General features: G+C 44.6%; 1 protein-coding gene across 1 annotated transcript in view; it reads right to left on the reverse strand.

Moving 5' to 3' along the window:
• The window catches only part of ZNF776 (zinc finger protein 776), an 81,766-nt gene that overhangs the window by 32,731 nt on the left and 29,153 nt on the right, over positions 1-19,882 (reverse strand). The window lies entirely within an intron of this gene.

Here is a 19,882-nt window from a genome sequence, read left to right on the forward strand (position 1 = left end):
CCTGAGTAGCTGGGATTACCATTAGTAGCGTCACCTATGCCCGGCTAATTTTTTTTTTTTTTTTTTGAGACAGAGTCTTGCTCTGTCGCCCAGGCTGGAGTGCAGTGGTGCAGTCTTGGCTCACTGCAAGCTCCACCTCCCAGGTTCACACCATTCTCCTGCCTCAGCCTCCCGAGTAGCTGGGACTACAGGTGCCCGCCACCACACCCGGCTAATTCTTTTATATTTTTTAGTAGAGACGGGGTTTCACCGTGTTAGCCAGGATGGTCTTGATCTCCTGACCTTGTGATCCGCCCGCTTCGGCCTCCCAAAGTGTTGGGATTACGGGCGTGAGCCACTGCACCCAGCCCTAATTTTGTATTTTTAGTAGAGACGGGGTTTCTCCATATTGGTCAGGCTGGTCTCAAACTCCCGACCTCAGGTGATCCACCTGCCTCGGCCTCCCAAAGTCCTGGGATTACAGGCATGAGCCACTGCACCCAGCCTGGGATGTGCCACTTCTAAAGGTACACGCTCAGATGTTCCCATACTATGACTATATAGGATGAGAGTATACAGAAAGTTTCAGAACCTCCACAGCTGTGTCTCTTTTGTGGACAGCATCACTCCCAGGGCAAATCTAAACATTTTATGGATTCCCATAGACTAGATGGCTCAATTCAAGACCATTGCTGGGGCTGGGCGCAGTGGCTCACGACTGTAATCCCCGCACTTTAGGAGGCTGAGGTGGTGGATCACGAGGTCAGGAGATTGAAACCATCCTGGCTAACACGGTGAAACCCCATCTCTACTAAAAATACAAAAAATTAGCCAGGCGTGGTGGCGGGCGCCTGTAGTCCCAGCTACTTGGGAGGCTGAGGCAGGAGAATGGCATGAACCTGGGAGGCGGAGCTTGCAGTGAGCTGAGATTTCGCCACTGCACTCCAGCCAGGATGACAGAGGGAGACTCCGTCTCAAAAAATAAAAAAAAACAAAAACAAAAAGACGATAGCTGGGTGCGTAAGTGGGTAGGAAAACCAAGACTGAAAGAAGGAAGATCTAGCATTTCAGGGATGTGGCTTTGCAACTTAGCCAGTGTTCCTGGTGAATCATGTGGAAATAGCTTCCTTGGTTGCCACTTTTTGCTGTCACTGAGGCAGGGCTGCTCCTGATGCAAGAGCAAGAGACCACAGAGTATATAGGGTTGCCTATAGGATTTGTCTGTGTTTTCCCAGTTTTCTTTTTTGTTTTGAGACAGGGTCTCTGTCACCCAGGATAGAATGCAGTGGCACTATCATAGCTTACTGTAACCTTGAACTCCTGGGCTCAAGCAATCTTCAGCCTCCTAACTAGCTGGGATCACGGGCATGTGCCATCACACCTGGCTAACTTTTTTTTTTTTTGGAAATGGAGTCTCACTGTATTGCTCAAGCTGGTCTTGAACTCCTGGCTTCAAGTGATCCCAGAGCACTGGGATTACAGGCATGAGCCAGTATGCCTGGCTGGTTTTCCTAGTTTCTTAAAATGAACTGTCATTTATTTGTGAACTCTCTTCTTATATAATAATGTAGTCTATAAATTTCCCTGTAAGTACTGCTTTAGCAGCATCCCCCAAATTTTGATATAGTGTGCATTTGTTTTGTGTAAGATGGAATTTAAAATTGGACTGGAAAAGCTCTAGTTTTGTCTCTAGGGACTTCAGGTATCTCATTTTGACATTTAAATGCAGTGAGATTTATTATGTATTGTTTAACATCTGGAAGATCCCATGACAATATGCAGGGCGAGTTTGACTGCTGATGGTTTCTGGTTGGCATACGTGATTAGGTAGGCACTCTGGCTCATATATGTTACCCCAGAAGGGCATAAAATCCCTGCTGGGATCCTCTGACTTGAGCTCTCCTGAAGCTAGGATTTATCTCTCAGATATTGGTGGCTTGATCTGGAAGTGAATCACATCAGTGTATGAATGGGAGTCTGGAAAACTGCCTGGATTTGTATCTGACATAGCATATGGGAATGCATTCTCTTTCTCTTGCTGCACCATACCCTTTGCCTTAACAAAACCTCACGTGAGTATGCTCTGTGGAGTTTTGTGAGCATTTTCAATTACATTTTTGAAATTTTTTCAGTTGGTGATGAAAATGGGATATTTGCTATGATCTCTGAGTCCATTTTAAATAATAATGGCTAAGGAGTTATTGGGCAGAATGAAATATGGTAGAGGCTGGTGAGGAAGATTTTTTGTGAATAGGTTGGCTTCTAGTCCTTGGGTTGAGATTGCACAAGTTATGTGATTCACTCACAAACAGGAGGAAGAATGTAAGTGGGAACTGGAGTCTGTGGGTCAGAGGGGATAACTAAATGTCCTGCAAAAGACCCAAACACCTCCCATTAGGCCCACCTCCAACATTGGAGGTCACATTTCAACATGAGATTTGGAAGGGACACACATCTAAACTATATCAGCTGTAGATTCTAGCCTGTAATTAAGTACACTACCATACCTTTTCCTAACTCCATCCTGCGGACCCAGCTAATTGATGTCATGGTAAAAGGGGAGACAACATGATATGAGGCTTGATGTTATGGACCTCCTTATTGAGCTCTCTTGAATAAGACTTAATACTGGAGGGGGAGGGAAAAGTAAGAATCATTCAGAAGAAAGGCAACTAAAAATAAAAGAGATGGCCTGGCGCGGTGGCTCATGCCTATAATCCCAGCACTTTGGGAGGGTGAGGCGGGCAGATCACCTGAGGTCAGGAGTTGGAGACCAGCCTGACCAACATGGTGAAACCCCATCTCTATTAAAAATACAAAAAAAATTAGCCAGGTGTTGTGGCGCGTGCCTGTAATCCCAGCTACTCGGGAGGCTGAGGCAGGAGAATCGCTTGAACCTGGGAGGCAGAGGTTGTGGTGAGCTGAGATTGCACCATTGCATTCCAGCCTGGGTGACAAGAGTGAAACTCCATCTCTAAATAAATAAATAAATAAATAAATAAATAAAAGAGACGGAAGAAACCTCAGGAAAACAGAATTGGATAAAAATGTTTGATGGTTGATTAAAAGTGACCTTAAACAGGAAAGGAAGATGGAGTACTTACTAAAAGTACTGAATCCCTGTAAAAATAATTGGTCTACTCAAAGATCTGGAACTAATTAATTCAGCCTAGTCTTGATAATTTTTCAAAATGTCAAAATTATAAAAAGATGACAAGTATAATCTCTTCGGCGCCTGCTCTGATTATAACCAGGGAGGGAAATGGGGAGTATTATGACTGAATGATGATGTCAATCGAAGAAAATGACAAGTCTCAATCATTTTGGAGATTTATTTGCCAAAGTTAACGACCCACCCGGGAGACAAGTCTATGCTTTTCTCTGAAGATGATTTTTAGGGCTCCATATTTAAAGAAGAAAGGGTGGGATATTGAGAAGCACACAGTTTTCACATTAAAAGGGTAAAAGAAAGATGTGGGGAATCTGCATTTTACATAAGATAACACAGAGGAAATGGGGTAGGGGAACAATCGGATAGGCATTTTGTGTCTGACAGGCTGGGGTGACTGCACCTGTAAAGATAAACTATCAATTTGCATTGCCATGGTGAAGTTTTTTGTTTGTTTTGTTTTGTTTCTTGTTTTTTTTTAGACGGAGTTTTGCTCTTGTCGCCCAGGCTGGAGTGTGGTGGCGTGATCTCGGCTCACTGTAACCTCTGTCCCCTGGGTTCAAGAGATTCTTCTGTCTCAGCCTCCTGAGTAGCTGGGATTACAGGCACCTGCCACCACACCTGGCTAATTTTTCAATTTTTTTTTTTTTAGTAGAGATGGGGTTTCACCATCTTGGCCAGGCTGGTCTCGAACTCCTGACCTCATGATCCAGCCGCCTTGGCCTCCCAAAGTGTTGGGCTTACAGGTGTGAGCCATTACGCCTGGCCACCATGGTGAAGTTTTAACAGCTCATCAGTAATTTTCTTGTGGGCAAAATATGGGGAAGGTGGGTAGCTTTTCATCTTGTAGCCATTTTATTTAGGAACCAAAAGGTAGAGGCAAGTTTGCATGACCCAGTTCCCAGCTTGACTTTTCCCCTTGGCTAAATGGGTTTGGGGTCTCAAAATTTAATTTCCTTTGACAATGGGTCTCATGACCTTGTTAGGGTCACATGACCTCTAGCTGGGACTTCAAGTTCACTTTCATTGGAGTGAAGTAAATGGTCTGCAGGCAGTGAGAAAACTTTACTACAATTGATGATCGATGTTGCTATAACTTAGCTAATGTAAACTTAAAAGGAAATATAATTATACAAACATAGTGATACAGCTAGAGGCGGCTTGCAGCTGGATAAATATGGTCTATAGAAGAATTTATGGACAGAAATTATGTATAATTTTTGCTACACCGTTACCATAAGGCATTATTGGAATTGATAGGATGCCATGTAAATCTGCTTTTAGTCCTGTTTTAACTGAGCATGCTAGATGGGAATCTTTAGAATTGCTAAGCTCACTCAAGTGATTAATTTATAACACCATAGAATTCCTGGGGGAAATAAATGTTGGCTTGAATAAAGGATCTTTTAGATGTAGGTATATTACTAAAATTCCCTATTTAGTAGTCTAGGATGGGCTGGGTGTGGTGGCTCACGCCTGTAATCCCAACACTTTGGGAGGCCAGGGCAGAAGGATTACTTGAGGCCAGCAGTTTGAGACCAGTTTGGGCAACATAGTGAGACCTCCTCTCTAGAAAAATTTGAAAACGTATTAGCTGAGTGTGGTGGAACATGCTTGTAGTCTTAACTACTTAGGAGGCTGAGGGGAGGATCACTCAAGGCCAGGAGTTTGAGGATGCAATGAGCTGTGTTTGCACCACTGCACTCCAGCCTCGGTCTAGGATGGCCTGGAAGAAAAGCTGATGGATCTGGTAAGTTAACTATAGATTACGGAAGACTTGATAAATTGGTGTCCCCCCATTTGATCAGCTATATCTGATATGGCATCAACAACTAAAGCTGTGCTGCAAGCTCAGAGAGATCAGTATTCTGTACTAGATTTGGCTCATGCCTTCTTTTCCATTAGGAAGCCAAAGCCAATTTTCATTCATTAGGGATAGTCCCCAATATGCACTTACTCTGCCCTCAGAAGAACATTTAAATTCTCTGGATAGGCTGAACATGGTGGCTCACACCTGTAATCCCAGCACTTTGGGATGCCAAGGCCGGTGGATCACTCGAAGTCAGGAGTTCGAGACCAGCCTGGACATCATGGTGAAACCCCATCTCTACTAAAAAAAAATACAAATATTAGCCAGGCGTGGTGGTAGGTGCCTGTAATCCCAGCTACTCAAGGTGGAGGCAAGAGAATCACTTGAACACGGGAGGCAGAGGTTGCAGTGAGTCGAGATCATGCCACTGTACTCCAGCCTGGGTGACAAAACGAGAGTCAAATAAATAAATAAAAATAAATTCTCTGGATGATACTTGGCCCTGGATTTAAACCCTTTTGTAGGACAATATGTGGTATATGAGCTACTACTTGGGAGGCTGAGGTGGGAGGATCACTTGATCCCAGGAACTCGAGGCTGCAGTGAACCATGATGGTGCCACTACACTCCAGCCTGGGTGACAGAGTGAGAACCTATGTCTAAAAAACATATATATTTGGTATACGGGCAAGAACCCCAATTTGGAGGAAAGGTGGAGAATATACTGTAATTTTGACTTATTTTGTAATGATCATGATCAGACTCATAATGTTATCTGCTATTTGGTGTAATACTGGTATATTTGGTAAAATTAATTTGATGGGTTCTGATATGGTTTGGATGTATGTTCCTTGCAAATCTCATGTTGAAATGTGACCTTCAACGTTGGAGGTGGGCCTAGTCAGAGGTCTTTGGGTCATGGGGGTGGATGCCTCATGAATGCGTTGGTGCTGTCCTCATGGTAGTGAGTGAGTTCTCACTGAATTCATGCAAGATCTGGTTGTTTAGAAAAGCCTGGCACCTCCTGCCTACCTCTCTTGCTCCCTCCCTCACCATGTGACACGCTGGCTCTCCTTCACTTTTTGCCAAAATTGTAAGGCCCTCACCAAAAGCAGATACTGGCACTTTCCTTCATGTACTGTCTGCAGAACTGTGAGCCAAATACATCTCCCTCTTTTTTTTTTTAATAAATTACCCAATTTCAGGTATTCCTTTATGGCATCACAAATTGACTAACACATTTCAAACAAAGCTTATGATAATACTGATATAGATTATAAAATCAAGTGAGAAATTGAATTAAAACAATTATAAGATGTTCTATCCGTGGAAAATATTGGCTAGGAGAGGAACTAGAATTAACTTTGAATTGAATGAATCTATTGATACTGTTCTTAAAGTTGATGATGGAAGGAGGTAAAAGAGTAGCCAATCTTGTGCATGATTATGAACATTTGTGCTGGGCTATTTCATTTTCTGAAATATTTTGAAGCAATACCCACTTCTCCGATAATGCACACAAAGTATTTTGACAGCTGCCCTTTTTGCTTGTTCTGTTCTATAAATAGTGAAAATGATGTAGGGTAATGTTAAGGAGTGATTTGTAATTAAAAATACCAAGCCAACAAAGGGATGACTGTGGAGAATAGATACACTTTATAACTGGAATAGGACAATTTTATGCTTATCTCTGGGGACACCTGGATATCTAGTTTGACTTTTAGCAAAGAAAGGCAGTGGGAGTTACAATGTGCTGCTTAAACTCTGAAATTTTTTCGTGTCTTTACAGCTGGCTTTTACCTGGCATAAATAGCTAGGTTGGCTTGGGTCATGCAGCCAGAGGGACATAAAAGTCCCTACTGGGAATTTCTGTTATTAATTCTTCTGGAATCAAGCTCCATCCCATAGATATTAGTGGCACAGTCCAGGGATAAAGCATGTCCATTTGTGAATAAGAATCCTGAGGGTCATGTGTCCAGATCTTTCTGAGCCCTGATGCTGGACTGTTCTTTCTCTAGCTGTACTGTATGCTTTATATTTAAATAAAAGCCTTACGAGAGAGTGCTTTCAGTCCCATGAGTCATTTCAAATGTCTGAATTTTTCAAGTCTTTGTAGCTGTAAATATAGATGTAGAAATAAATTTGTATAGAAATGTGTGCATGTGGCCGGGCACGGTGGCTCACGCCTGTAATCCCAGCACTTTGGGAGGCCGAGGCGGGCAGATCACGAGGTCAGGAGATGGAGACCATCCTGGCTAACACGGTGAAACCCCGTCTCTACTAAAAAAATACAAAACATTAGCCATGCATGGTGGCGGGCACCTGTAGTTGTGGGCGGCAAGCCACCCAGGCGCCGAGGCAAGAGACCGAGAACACGAGCTGTTCCAGTATAATAAAATATAAAACAATAGTCATACCAGATATAGATCTTAGATATGATTATATATGAATATCATTAATCATTAGTTGGTAGTAATTACTCTTTATCCCAATATTATAATAATCCCTGCTCTATAATCATAACCTAGGAAAAACCAGGCCATACAGAGATAGGAGCTGAGGGGACATAGTGAGGTGTGACGAGAAGACAGGAGTGCGAGCCTTCTGTTATGCCCGGACAGGGCCACCAGAGGGCTCCTCGGTCTAGCGGTGACGCCAGCATCTGGGAAGATGCCCGTCGCCAGGCGGACCGTGGTCTAGAGGTAGCAAAAAGGTGTCAAGCAACAACACCCGCTACTTGGCAGACTGGGAAAGGGAGTCACCCTTTCCCCGGGGGAGTTTAGAGAAGACTCTGCTCCTCCACCTCTTGTGGAGGGCCTGACACCAGTCAGGCTTTCCCGCAGTTATCCGGAGGCCTAACAGTCTCCCTGTGATGCTGTGCTTCAGTGGTCACGCTCTTAGTCCACCTTCATGTTCCATCCTGTACACCCGGCTCTGCTTTCTAGATAGTAGTAGTAAATTAGTGAAAGTACTAAAAGTCTCTGATATGTAGAAATAATGGTGTAAGCTGTCTTTCTCTTTGTCTTCTCTCTCTCTCTGCCTCGGATGCCAGGCAGGGAAGGGCCCCCCTGTCCAGTGGACACGTGACCCACGTGACCTTACCTGTCATTGGAGAAGACTCACATTCTTTACCCTGCCCCTTTTGCTTTGTATACAATAAATAAGAGCGAAGCCAGACATTCGGGGCCACTACCGGTCTCCGCGCATTGGTGGTAGTGGTCCCCCGGGCCCAGCTGCCTTTTCTTTTATCTCTTTGTCTTGTGTCTTTATTTCTACACTCTCTTGTCGCCGCATGCAGGGAGAGACCCACCGACCCTGTGGGGCTGGACCCTACATCTGGCGCTCCGACGTGGGGCTCTCCCTCGCTGTGTGAAGTTGCACCCTGACTGCGGGATCAGCGGAGGAGTTCAACGAGAGATTCCTGAGAATTGCGGTCAATAAATTTGGTGGTAAGCTACAGCACTCAGAGTGTTCCGGGGACACCATGGGACAGGCCAGTACAAAGTACTCGGCTTATTTAAATTTTATAAAAACTCTTCTTAAAGAAGGAGGTGTTAAAGTCTCTACTGAAAAGTTAATTGAATTATTTGAGGTTGTAGATCTTCTTTGCCCTTGGTTTCCAACTGAGGGAACTTTAGAACTTAAAGATTGGGATGAGATTGGCAAACAATTCAAAATTGCTCATAAAGGGGGACATTTTATCCCACCCACCATTTGATCAATCTGGGCTTCGGTTCGCTCTGTCTTAGACTCCTTACAGACTCAGGAGGACAACATGGAGACTGATCCCTCCTACCTCTCCTCTGAGGAGACTGAGGAAGTTCTCAGTTCTCTTTCCCCTGATGATACTTCACAAATTGAGAACATAATTTCACAGGAGGACTTTCACTCTGATGTGCCTGTGCCGCCGCCACCCACACCAGAGGCTACCGCACCCCCATTGTCGCTTTACGATGAGCTTTTAACTGACCTAAATGCACTCATTTCCCCCAACCAGCAAAACTCAGCTGAAATATATCAACAGCCATTGCGGCCAGACCCTCTTGTCTCTCCTCCCTCTTTTAACGCTGCCGCTGTGCAAATAGCGGATAAGATCAGGCAGCCTGAAAACGAGTCTATAAATTATGTTCCTATGCAACCTGGTACAGAGGCTCCGCTATCTGAACAACCAGGAAAAGAGGCTCCCAATTCTCGGCCCGGTAGGGAGGCCCTCAATCCCATTTCTTCTCATCGGACTCAGTTAGAGTCACAGGCTCCCTTGAAGCCTGGCTCCTTTACTGAAAATCGGACTCAGAGTCACAGGCTCCCTTGAAGCCTGGATCCTTTTCTGAAAATCGGACTCAGTTAGAGTCACAGGCTCCCTTGAAGCCTCGTCCACTTCCTACAAATCGGACTCGGATAGAGTCACAGGCCCCTGTGAAGCCTGGTCTGCACTTGCCGTGGCAGCCTGGTTTTCAGGCCCATGAAAGACCTGCTCAGCAGGTAATCTGGTCTCAAGCTGGCTCTAAGTTTCTCAACTCTCCTTCTATTCAAAATTCTACACCTTTTCCTGCTCCTGGTCCAGTCACAACTGCTGTTGCTAATACTACTATTGCCGCTCATAAGCGACAAATTACACACATCCCTGAAAATGACACTCCGCTTATGAGGGCTGTAATTCAGGCAAGGGAATATGTGGATCCCAAAGCCTGGCAATTTCCTGTAATTTTACAACCTCCAGTACCTGCCACCCCAACAGTGCAAAACCACTCACAGCCTGTTGTTGATCCTGCCCAGCAGGCGGCTGACCCTGCAGCTCAACAAGATCAAGAGGCTGATAATCAAGCCCCTCAGCCCGAAAATCAGGCTGCTCAGGGAAATAATCAGGCTCCGCAGTTGCCTGCTCCTGGGGCACAGCAGATACCTGGCATTCCCGCTGTTCAGGCGGTAGTTCAGCCTGACCCCATACGTCCAGGCCAGGTCCAGCTATGCCCTGCTACTTGGGAAAGTTTTTCTTTTAAATTCCTCAAAGATTTTAAGGAATCAGTGAAACAATATGGCACCAACTCTCCTTTTGTCCATTCCACATTAAAAGCCTTAGCAGAAGATAAACCTTTGGTACCCTATGATTGGGAACTTTTAGCAAAGTCAGTCTTATCTAAATCTCAGTATTTACAATTCAGGACTTGGTGGGTTGATGCTGTCCAGGAACGCATTCATCTTAATCAGGGCTCTAATCCTCCTGTTAACGTTACGGCTGACCAGTTACTGGCAATGGGTCAATGGGCTGCAATCCGACACCAAACTATACTAAATGCTGGGGTTATTGAACAACTGCGAAAATGTTGCTTAGATGCTTGGGACAAAATTCAAGATGATGGTAAAGTGTGCCCATCTTTCACAGCCCTCAGACAGGGACAACATGAGCCCTACCCAGACTTTATTGCTCGTCTTCAAGACTCAGCAGAAAAGGCTATTCCTGATAGCCACGGCCAAAGACTTGTTGTAGAACTTATGGCTTATGAACAAGCAAATCCAGATTGTCAGGCGGCTATTCGCCCCCATCGAAGGCAAAATTCCACCGGGTGGTGATGTACTCACCTCCTACATTAAAGCCTGTGAAGGGGTGGGAGGAACTCTGCATACAGCAATGATTATGGCACAAGCTATGGCCTCTATTCGAATGCCTGGACAATTCTCTGGCCAATGCTTCATATGCAGCCAGAAGGGACATGCAAAAAGAAATTGCCCTCGGCGTGCAGGTCGCCGTCCCTTACATCACCAACAACAACAAAAAATTTTTCAGCAGCAGGACACCCCACCTTCTACTGTATGCCCACGATGCCGAAAGGGCTTTCACTGGGCATCTCAATGCCATTCCAAATTTGATATTAATGGCAATCCTTTACGGCCTTCTAAAAATCAGGGAAACGGGATGAGGGGCCGGCCCCAGGCCCCTTTAAACAATGGGGCATTCCTCAACTCTCAGCCCCAGGCGTCCAGCCAGACCCGAGCCTTCCCAGTTCATTCCATTCAACCTCCACCCCAATTCCCACTTCAGCAATTTGTCCCACAGGATCTAATGGCTCAGCCCCAGCACGAATCTCAGTACAATGCTTGTCCCCCACCACCACAGGCTCAGCAGCAGTAGATCTCTGTTGTACCAGAGATATTTCTTTGTTGCCTGGAGAGCCACCTATTGCTATTCCTACAGGTGTTTTTGGTCCCTTGCCGGCTGGCAGTGTAGGTTTGCTACTAGGACGTTCAAGTTTAAATTTAAAAGGTGTTCAAGTACATACTGGTGTAATTGATTCTGACTATTCAGGTGAAATTCATGTTGTCATTAGCTCTGCAGTCCCTTGGAATGCAGCAGCAGGGGACCACATTGCTCAACTCCTGATACTTCCTTACATTCCTTTGGCATCCAGTTCTAGTACAAGAAAAGGAGGTTTTGGTAGCACAGATTATCAAGGTAAAGCGGCCTACTGGGCCAACAAAATTTCTGACACTCGTCCTGTGTGCTCCGTGCATATTCAGGGAAAAAAGTTTGAGGGAATGATTGATACGGGTGCTGATGTTTCTATTATAGCTTTACATCAATGGCCCCGACACTGGCCAAAGGAGCATGCCTCCACAGCGTTAGTGGGTGTCGGTCAGGCTTCAGAGGTATACGAAAGCTCCACAATTTTACATTGCACAGGCCCTGAAGGACAGACTGGAACTATTCGTCCCCTTATTACACCCATTCCTGTTAATCTGTGGGGAAGAGATCTTTTATATCAATGGGGGGCTCAGATTACTTTTCCTAAAGGCAATTACAGCCAGCAGAGTAAAGATATGATGACTAAAATGGGATTTGTTCAAGGTATGGGTTTAGGAAAATCAGCACAGGCATCACTAAGCCTATCATACCTACTCCTAAAGCAGACTCTACAGGACTTGGTTATTCTTTTTAGAAGTGGTCACTGTCAAGCCTCCAGACCCCATCCCTTTGATGTGGAAAACTCAAAAACCTGTCTGGGTAGATCAGTGGCCGCTTCCAAAAAATAAGCTGGAGGCACTTCATATTTTGGTTCTCGAACAATTAAAATTGGGACACATTGAACCTTCTTTTTCTCCTTGGAATTCACCTGTTTTTGTTATCCAAAAGAAATCTGTTAAGTGGAGAATGCTTACTGATCTTAGGGCAGTAAATGCTGTCCTTCAGCCTATGGGGACATTACAGCCTGGTTTACCCTCCCCCACTATGATTCCTGAGTACTGGCCACTTATCATTATTGATCTTAAAGATTGTTTCTTTACCGTTCCTCTGGCCTCTCAGGATTTTGAAAAATTTGCTTTCACTGTTCCAACCCTTAATAATATCGCTCCTGCAGCACGTTACCATTGGAAAGTTCTACCTCAAGGTATGCTCAATAGCCCTACTATTTGTCAATATTATGTGGGATGCATATTAAAGCCAGTTAGAGATAAATTTCCCCAATATTATATTATTCATTACACAGATGATATTCTTTGTGCAGCACCTTCACGTTCTGTATTGATATCTTGTTTTTCTGCATTACAACAAGCAGTCACAGCAGCTGGCTTGGTTATCGCCCCAGAAAAAATTCAGACTTCATCCCCCTATTACTATTTAGGAATGCAGCTAGAGGACAAGGTTATTAAGCCTCAAAAAGTTCAACTCAGACGAGACTCCTTAAAAACTCTAAATGATTTCCAAAAATTACTTGGAGATATTAATTGGATTCATCCCTCCTTAGGCATTCCTACTTATGCTCTGTCTAATCTTTTTGCAGCACTACGGGGCAATCCTGATTTACGCAGTAAAAGGTCTTTGACTCCTGAGGCAGATTCTGAATTACGACTTATAGAAAAATGCATTCAACAGTCTCAGGTTACCAGAGTGAATCCACATTTACCTTGTGAAATACTAATTTTTCCCACTGAACATTCTCCAACAGGACTCATTATTCAGGCACATAATTTAATTGAATGGTGCTTTCTTCCACACAACTCTTTACGGACGCTAACTATATATCTAGATCAAATTTCTACCTTAATTGGTCAGGCTCGTTCTTGTCTCCTTCATCTTTCGGGAACAGAGCCCCAAAAAATCATTGTTCCCCTTACCCGATTACAAGTTCAACAGGCTTTTGTTACTTGCATCGCTTGGCAAGTGCATTTGGCAGGTTTCCCGGGTGTAATTGATAATCACTATCCTAATGTAAAATTATTTCATTTCCTTAAACTCACTTCTTGGATTTTACCTAACATTACTAGAAACACCCCATTACCTGAAGCTGTCACTGTTTTCACTGATGCTTCCTCTAATGGCCGAGCAGCATATACAGGACCAGGAGAACGTGTTCTTAACACAGGAGCTATTTCAGCACAACGAGCTGAACTGCTTGCTGTTATGGCTGTCCTTGAAGATTTTCCTGAACCAGTTAACATCGTCTCTGACTCAGCACATGTAGTACATGTTGCTCGCAACATTGAAACTGCCTTAATCAAATTTTTGCCCGATGATAACCTATTTTTTCTTTTTCAAAAATTTCAGTCTGTGCTCAGAGCAAGGTCTTCCCCTTTCTACATTACTCACATTCGGGCCCACACACCTCTCCCCGGACCTCTCTCGACAGCAAATGCCAGAGCTGATACATTAGTTACTCCCGTTTTTACAGATGCAGAAAACTTTCATGCTTTAACCCATGTCAATGCTGCGGGACTCCGAAAAAAGGTCCCCCTTACATGGAAACAAGCTAAAACCATTGTACGTCACTGTCCTACTTGTCAAGTGTTAATTTTACAGCCACTGTCTTCAGGAGTTAACCCTAGAGGACTTTCACAGAATGCTCTCTGGCAAATGGACGTGACTCATTATCCTCCTTTTGGCAAGTTTTCTTTTATACATGTAACTATTGATACCTTTTCTCATTTTATTTGGGCCACTTGTCAAACAGGAGAAAGTACAGCTCATGGTAAACGACATATGCTTCCCTGTTTCTCGGTTATGGGCTGTCCTGAGAAACTAAAAACTGATAACGGCCCCGGCTACACTAGTGCTGCTTTCACACAGTTTACTCAGACCTGGGCAATTACTCACACAACTGGCATCCCCTATAGTTCTCAAGGACAGGCTTTAGTTGAACGAGCCAATAAAACACTCAAAGATCAACTTTGAAAACAAGCAACTAAATCAAAGGGAGATGCTGTTACTCCTCATGCCCAATTAAATCTGGCTCTTTTCACACTAAATTTCTTAAACTTGACAAGAAATCAACCTTTCACAGCCGCAGAAGAACATTTCACTGGAAATAAATTTGATCCACAAAAAGGAATGTGGGTGTGGTGGAAGGATGTAAAAACTAACACATGGGAATTAGGCACGGTCATAACTGGGGGTAGGGGTTTTGCTTGTGTTTCCCCAGGAAAAGGACTACAGCCCGTGTGGGTTCCATCCCGACAATTAAAATTGCACCATAACTCCAAAGATGAAACGCTCCCAGAAACAAAAGGCAAAGACCCATCGGAAACAAAAGAGCAACTTTCACCACCTGACACATACACTTCAGGACCTGCACATTGAGGCAAAATCTCGCCATGTGACCTACAACACCTCTCGTTCAACTCCACCAACATGGGGTCAAATAAAAGTTTTATCTCATCAAACAGAAAATTTCTTAACAGAAAAAGGAATCCCAAAAACGACCGGTAATATAATTCTGGCTGCCTTTATGGTAGTCAGTGCAGCGGTAAGTATACCACCGGTTGGGGCAATTCAAAATTATACTTATTGGGCATATGTTCCTTTTCCCCCTCTAATTCGGTCTGTCTCCTGGATGGACTCCCCAGTAGAAGTTTACATTAACAATAGTGCATTCATGCCGGTCCCTAATGATGATCAGTTTCCAGCTCAACCGGAAGAAGAAGGTATGTACATAAATCTGTCAATTGGTTATAAATATCCACCACTATGCATTGGGAAGATGCCTGGCTGTTTAGCTTATTCTTACCAGAATTGGATGTGGACTGTACTGTCCTTTACAAATGATTCTTATCAATCGCATAATGTGTTCAGTACTAACTCTTCAACTTTTCACTGTCAAACGTAATCCACATGAGGGATGGAGAATTCCTCTCACTACCAAAGGTAATAAAACAAAAGGACTGCCAGACTGTCCAAAGAAACCTACAAAGGGGCCTTTTAAAGTGACTTCAATTTTATGGGATGATTGTAATGCTCCTAAGGCCGTTGTACTTCAAACTCTAGCCACGGGTATTGTTATTGATTTGGCTCCAAAAGGATATTATTGGCAAGATTGCTCCGGCAAAACTACCTTATGCTCGGAGTTTATTCATTCCTTAGATTATAAAGAGCATAGATGGCAGTCTTACATGCTGAGACAATGGGTGTCTCCTTACCCATTTAAATGGAAGGACGCAGGCATTGCTCCGCCTAGACCAAAGATGATTCATCCCTTTGTCACCCCGGAACATCCTGAACTATGGAAATCAGCTGCAGCCCTGACAGGAATAAGGATATGGAACGCTACCTATCAACTCCTTCGTACTAATACCAAAACACCCACATTCAACATCACCCTCAGTTCTGAACGGGTGATACCCATCAGGAGCTGTGTCAAACCCCCTTACATGCTGTTGGTTGGAAATATAATTATTATTCCTAATGCACAAACTATAGAATGTGATAACTGTAAGCTGTTCACTTGCATTGATGCAACTTTTAATGCCACTACAAGTATTCTCTTAGTAAGGGCTAGGGAGGGGGTATGGATACCAGTTTCTTTACATCATCCATGGGAATCTTCCCCCTCTATTCACATAGTCAATGAAGTTCTTAAAGGTATCCTCAAAAGAACAAAGAGATTTATTTTTACTCTTATTGCAGTCCTTGCAGGACTAATTGCGGTTACTGCAACAGCAGCAACTGCTGGAGTTGCCATTCACAATTCTGTTCAAACTGCTCACTATGTCGAAGCATGGAAAAAAAAACTCCTCCAGACTTTGGAATTCTCAGGCTCAAATTGATCAAAAATTAGCTAATCAAATTAATGATCTCCACCAAAGTATAACATGGCTGGGAGATAGAGTTATGAATTCGGAACACCGTATGCAATTACAGTGTGATTGGAATACTTCTGATTACTGCATAACGCCTTATGCTTATAATCAAGATCAATATAGCTGGGAACAGGTCTCAAGACATTTAAAACCCTGGGATGATAACTTAACCTTGGATATTTCACAACTTAAAGAGCAAATTTTTGAGGCTTCACAAGCCCATTTATCCACTGTTCCTGGCTCAGACATATTTGAAGGCATAACTAAACAATTATCTGATTTTAATCCCTTCCAATGGTTCAAACCCTTCAGAGGATCATTGTTGTTACTGGCATTATTAATATTGGTATGCTTATGTAGTCTCCTTTTAGTCTGCAGATGCCTCCAAGGAGTCCGAAACCAAGTCCAAAGTCAACGACACGCAATGAAGGCGATGGCGATCCTAGTTAATAAAAAGGGGGAGATGTGGGCAGCAAGCCACCCAGGCACCGAGGCAAGAGATCGAGAACACGAGCTGTTCCAGTATAATAAAATATAAAACAAGAATAGTCATACCAGATATAGATCTTAGATATGATTATATATGAATATCATTAATCATTAGTTGGTAGTAATTACTCTTTATTCCAATATTATAATAATCCCTGCTCTATTATTATAACCTAGGAAAAACCAGGCCATACAGAGATAGGAGCTGAGGGGACATAGTGAGGTGTGACCAGAAGACAAGAGTGCGAGCCTTCTGTTATGCCTGGACAGGGCCACCAGAGGGCTCCTTGGTCTAGCGGTGACGCCAGCATCTGGGAAGATGCCCGTTGCCAGGCGGACCGTGGTCTAGAGGTAGCAAAAAGGTGTCAAGCAACAACACCCGCTACTTGGCAGACCAGGAAAGGGAGTCACCTTTCCTCCGGGGGAGTTTAGAGAAGACTCTGCTCCTCCACCTCTTGTGGAGGGCCTGACACCAGTCAGACTTTCCCGCAGTTATCCGGAGGCCTAACAGTCTCCCTGTGATGCTGTGCTTCGGTGGTCACGCTCTTAGTCCACCTTCATGTTCCATCCTGTACACCTGGCTCTGCTTTCTAGATAGCACTAGTAAATTAGTGAAAGTACTGAAAGTCTCTGATATGTAGAAATAATGGCGTAAGCTGTCTTTCTCTTTGTCTTCTCTCTCTCTCTGCCTCGGATGCCAGGCAGGGAAGGGCCCCCCTGTCCAGTGGACACGTGACCCACGTGACCTTACCTATCACTGGAGAAGACTCACATTCTTTACCCTGCCCCTTTTGCTTTGTATACAATAAATAACAGCGAAGCCAGACATTCGGGGCCACTACCGGTCTCCACGCATTGGTGGTAGTGGTCCCCCGGGCCCAGCTGCCTTTTCTTTTATCTCTGTCTTGTGTCTTTATTTCTACACTCTCTCGTCGCTGCACGCAGGGAGAGACCCACCGACCCTGTGGGGCTGGTCCCTACATGTAGTCCCAGCTACTCAGGAGCCTGAGGCAGGAGAATGGCATGAACCTGGGAGGCTGAGCTTGCAGTGAGCCGAGATCGTGCCACTGCACTCCAGCCTGGGTGACAGAGCAAGACTCTGTCTCAAAAAACAAAAAACAAAAAACAAAAAACAAAAAAGGCGGCCGCGTGCGGTGGCTCACGCTTGTAATCCCAGCACTTTGGGAGGCCGAGGCGGGCGGATCATGAGGTCAGGAGATCGAGACCACAGTGAAACCCCGTCTCTACTAAAAATACAAAAAAATTAGCCGGGTGTGGTGGCGGGCGCCTTGTAGTCCCAGCTACTTGGAGAGGCTGAGGCAGGAGAATGGCGTGAACCCGGGAGGCGGAGCTTGCAGTGAGCCGAGATCGCGCCACTGCACTCCAGCCTGGGCAACAGAGCGAGACTCCGTCTCAAAAAAAAAAAAAAAGAAATATGTGCGTGCATGTGTATGTATCTGCTTTCTCCCCAAGAGGACCTAACAATCAATGATTTACCAGTAGAAAAGAGCACAGCTAATGATTACTAATATTTACAAGCATTGCTATCTATTGAAGAAAACCAGAGCTCCTTGGAAAAGAGGCTGATTCCGGGGCTGGGACGGGAATGGTACAACATGAGCCTGAAAATATTGTTGGATTAGAAAGTAATGAAATTATCAATAATATTGACATAAAAAAGCAGAGAGTCCACAGCTTTAATGAGTTCCCACTGTCCAGACATCTGGGAGAATCTGAACATTAAAACAAATGTTGGGGCCGGACGCAGTGGCTCACGCCTGTAATCCTAGCACCTTGAGAGGCCGAGGTGGGTGGATCACGAGGTCAGGAGTTCAAGACTAGCCTGGCCAAGATGGTGAAACCCTGTCTCTACTAATAATACAAAAAATTAGCTGGGCATGGTGGTGGGCGCCTGTAGTCCCAGCTACTCCGGAGGCTGAGGCAGGAGAATGGCGTGAACCTGGGAGGCAGAGCTTGCAGTGAGCCGAGATCGCGCCACTGCACTCCAACCTGGGTGACAGAGCAAGGCTCCATCTCAAAAAAAAAAAAAAAAAGAAAAGAAAAAGAAAAGAAGTACATTGCCTTGCTAAGAATTAAAAAGAAAATTTTATATTCGAGTGCTATTTATTTTGCAGCTCCAAAACTTTATAACAAAGCGGCAGAGATTTCTCGGCCAGGCTTGGTGGCTCACGCCTGTAATCCCAGTGCTTTGGGAAGCCGAGGTGGGTGGATCGCCTGAGGTCAGTGGTTCGAGACCAGCCTGGCCAACATGGTGAAACCCCGTCTCTACTAAAAATACAAAAATTAGCTGGGCGTCGTGGCGTACGCCTGTAGTCCCAGCTACTTGGGAGGCTGAGGCAAGAGAATCGCTTGAACCCAGGAGGTGGAGCGGTTGCAGTGAAACAAGACTGCATCATTGCACTCCAGCCTGGGCAATAAGAGTGAAACTCCATCTCAAAAACAAAAGAAAAAAAAAAAGAAGAGATTTCTCACCTATATACCCTGAGTGTCTCTGCAGCCAGCAAAGCAGATGAAGGCCTGCTGGGTTGGAGCCCTAGGCCCTCCAATGCTGAAGTGCCCTGTGAAGTCTCCATCCATCCATGCACTCTAGTAACCTGCTTCTTCTGCCTGGAGTTTATTCTAAAAATACCCACATGGCTCATTTCTCACTTCCTTCAAGTGCATTTCACCGGCTTTCTGATTAAGAAGTCCCACCTCTCCCCTTTGTCTCTTATCAAAGTAGCTTTCTTTCATTGTTTTTTGAGATTGATGTTAGACTTCTAAAATGAATTGAATATATCTCAGATATCAAGTAAGAATTATGAAATGGATAGAAGCGTTGCTCAGTGAATTGGACACAGTTATTGACTGGACACAGTATTTGGACACAATAATTGACTATGCAGGCAAAAGATGTTTTCTGTTGGAATCAGACAGAATTCTACCTTTGTACTACTACTTCAAGGTGATCTAACACTTCTCTTCTATCTTCTAGAAGCACTATCATGCCACTGTCTGAAGTAGTTTTTCACCTATCCCTGACCAAAAGTGCACAGACTGACTTCAATGCTTCCGAGTGCATACATTTGAAATGTAATATGATAGAGGCTGGGTGCGGTGGCTTACGCCTGTAATCCCAGCACTTTGAGAGGCCGAGGCGGGCAGATCCCCTTGGGCCAGGAGTTTGGGACCACCATAGTGAAACCCTGTCTCTACTGAAAACACAAAAAATTAGCCTAGCGTGGTGGCGCGCGCCTATAGTCCCAGCTACTTGGAAGGCTGAGGCATGAGAATCGCTTGAACCCGGGAGGCGGAGGTTGCAGTGATCCCAGATGGTGCCGCTGCACTCCAGCCTGGGGGACAGAGGG

The sequence above is a fragment of the Nomascus leucogenys genome, chromosome 10 (genome assembly GCF_006542625.1).
Source record: "Nomascus leucogenys isolate Asia chromosome 10, Asia_NLE_v1, whole genome shotgun sequence".
NCBI lineage: Eukaryota > Metazoa > Chordata > Mammalia > Primates > Hylobatidae > Nomascus > Nomascus leucogenys.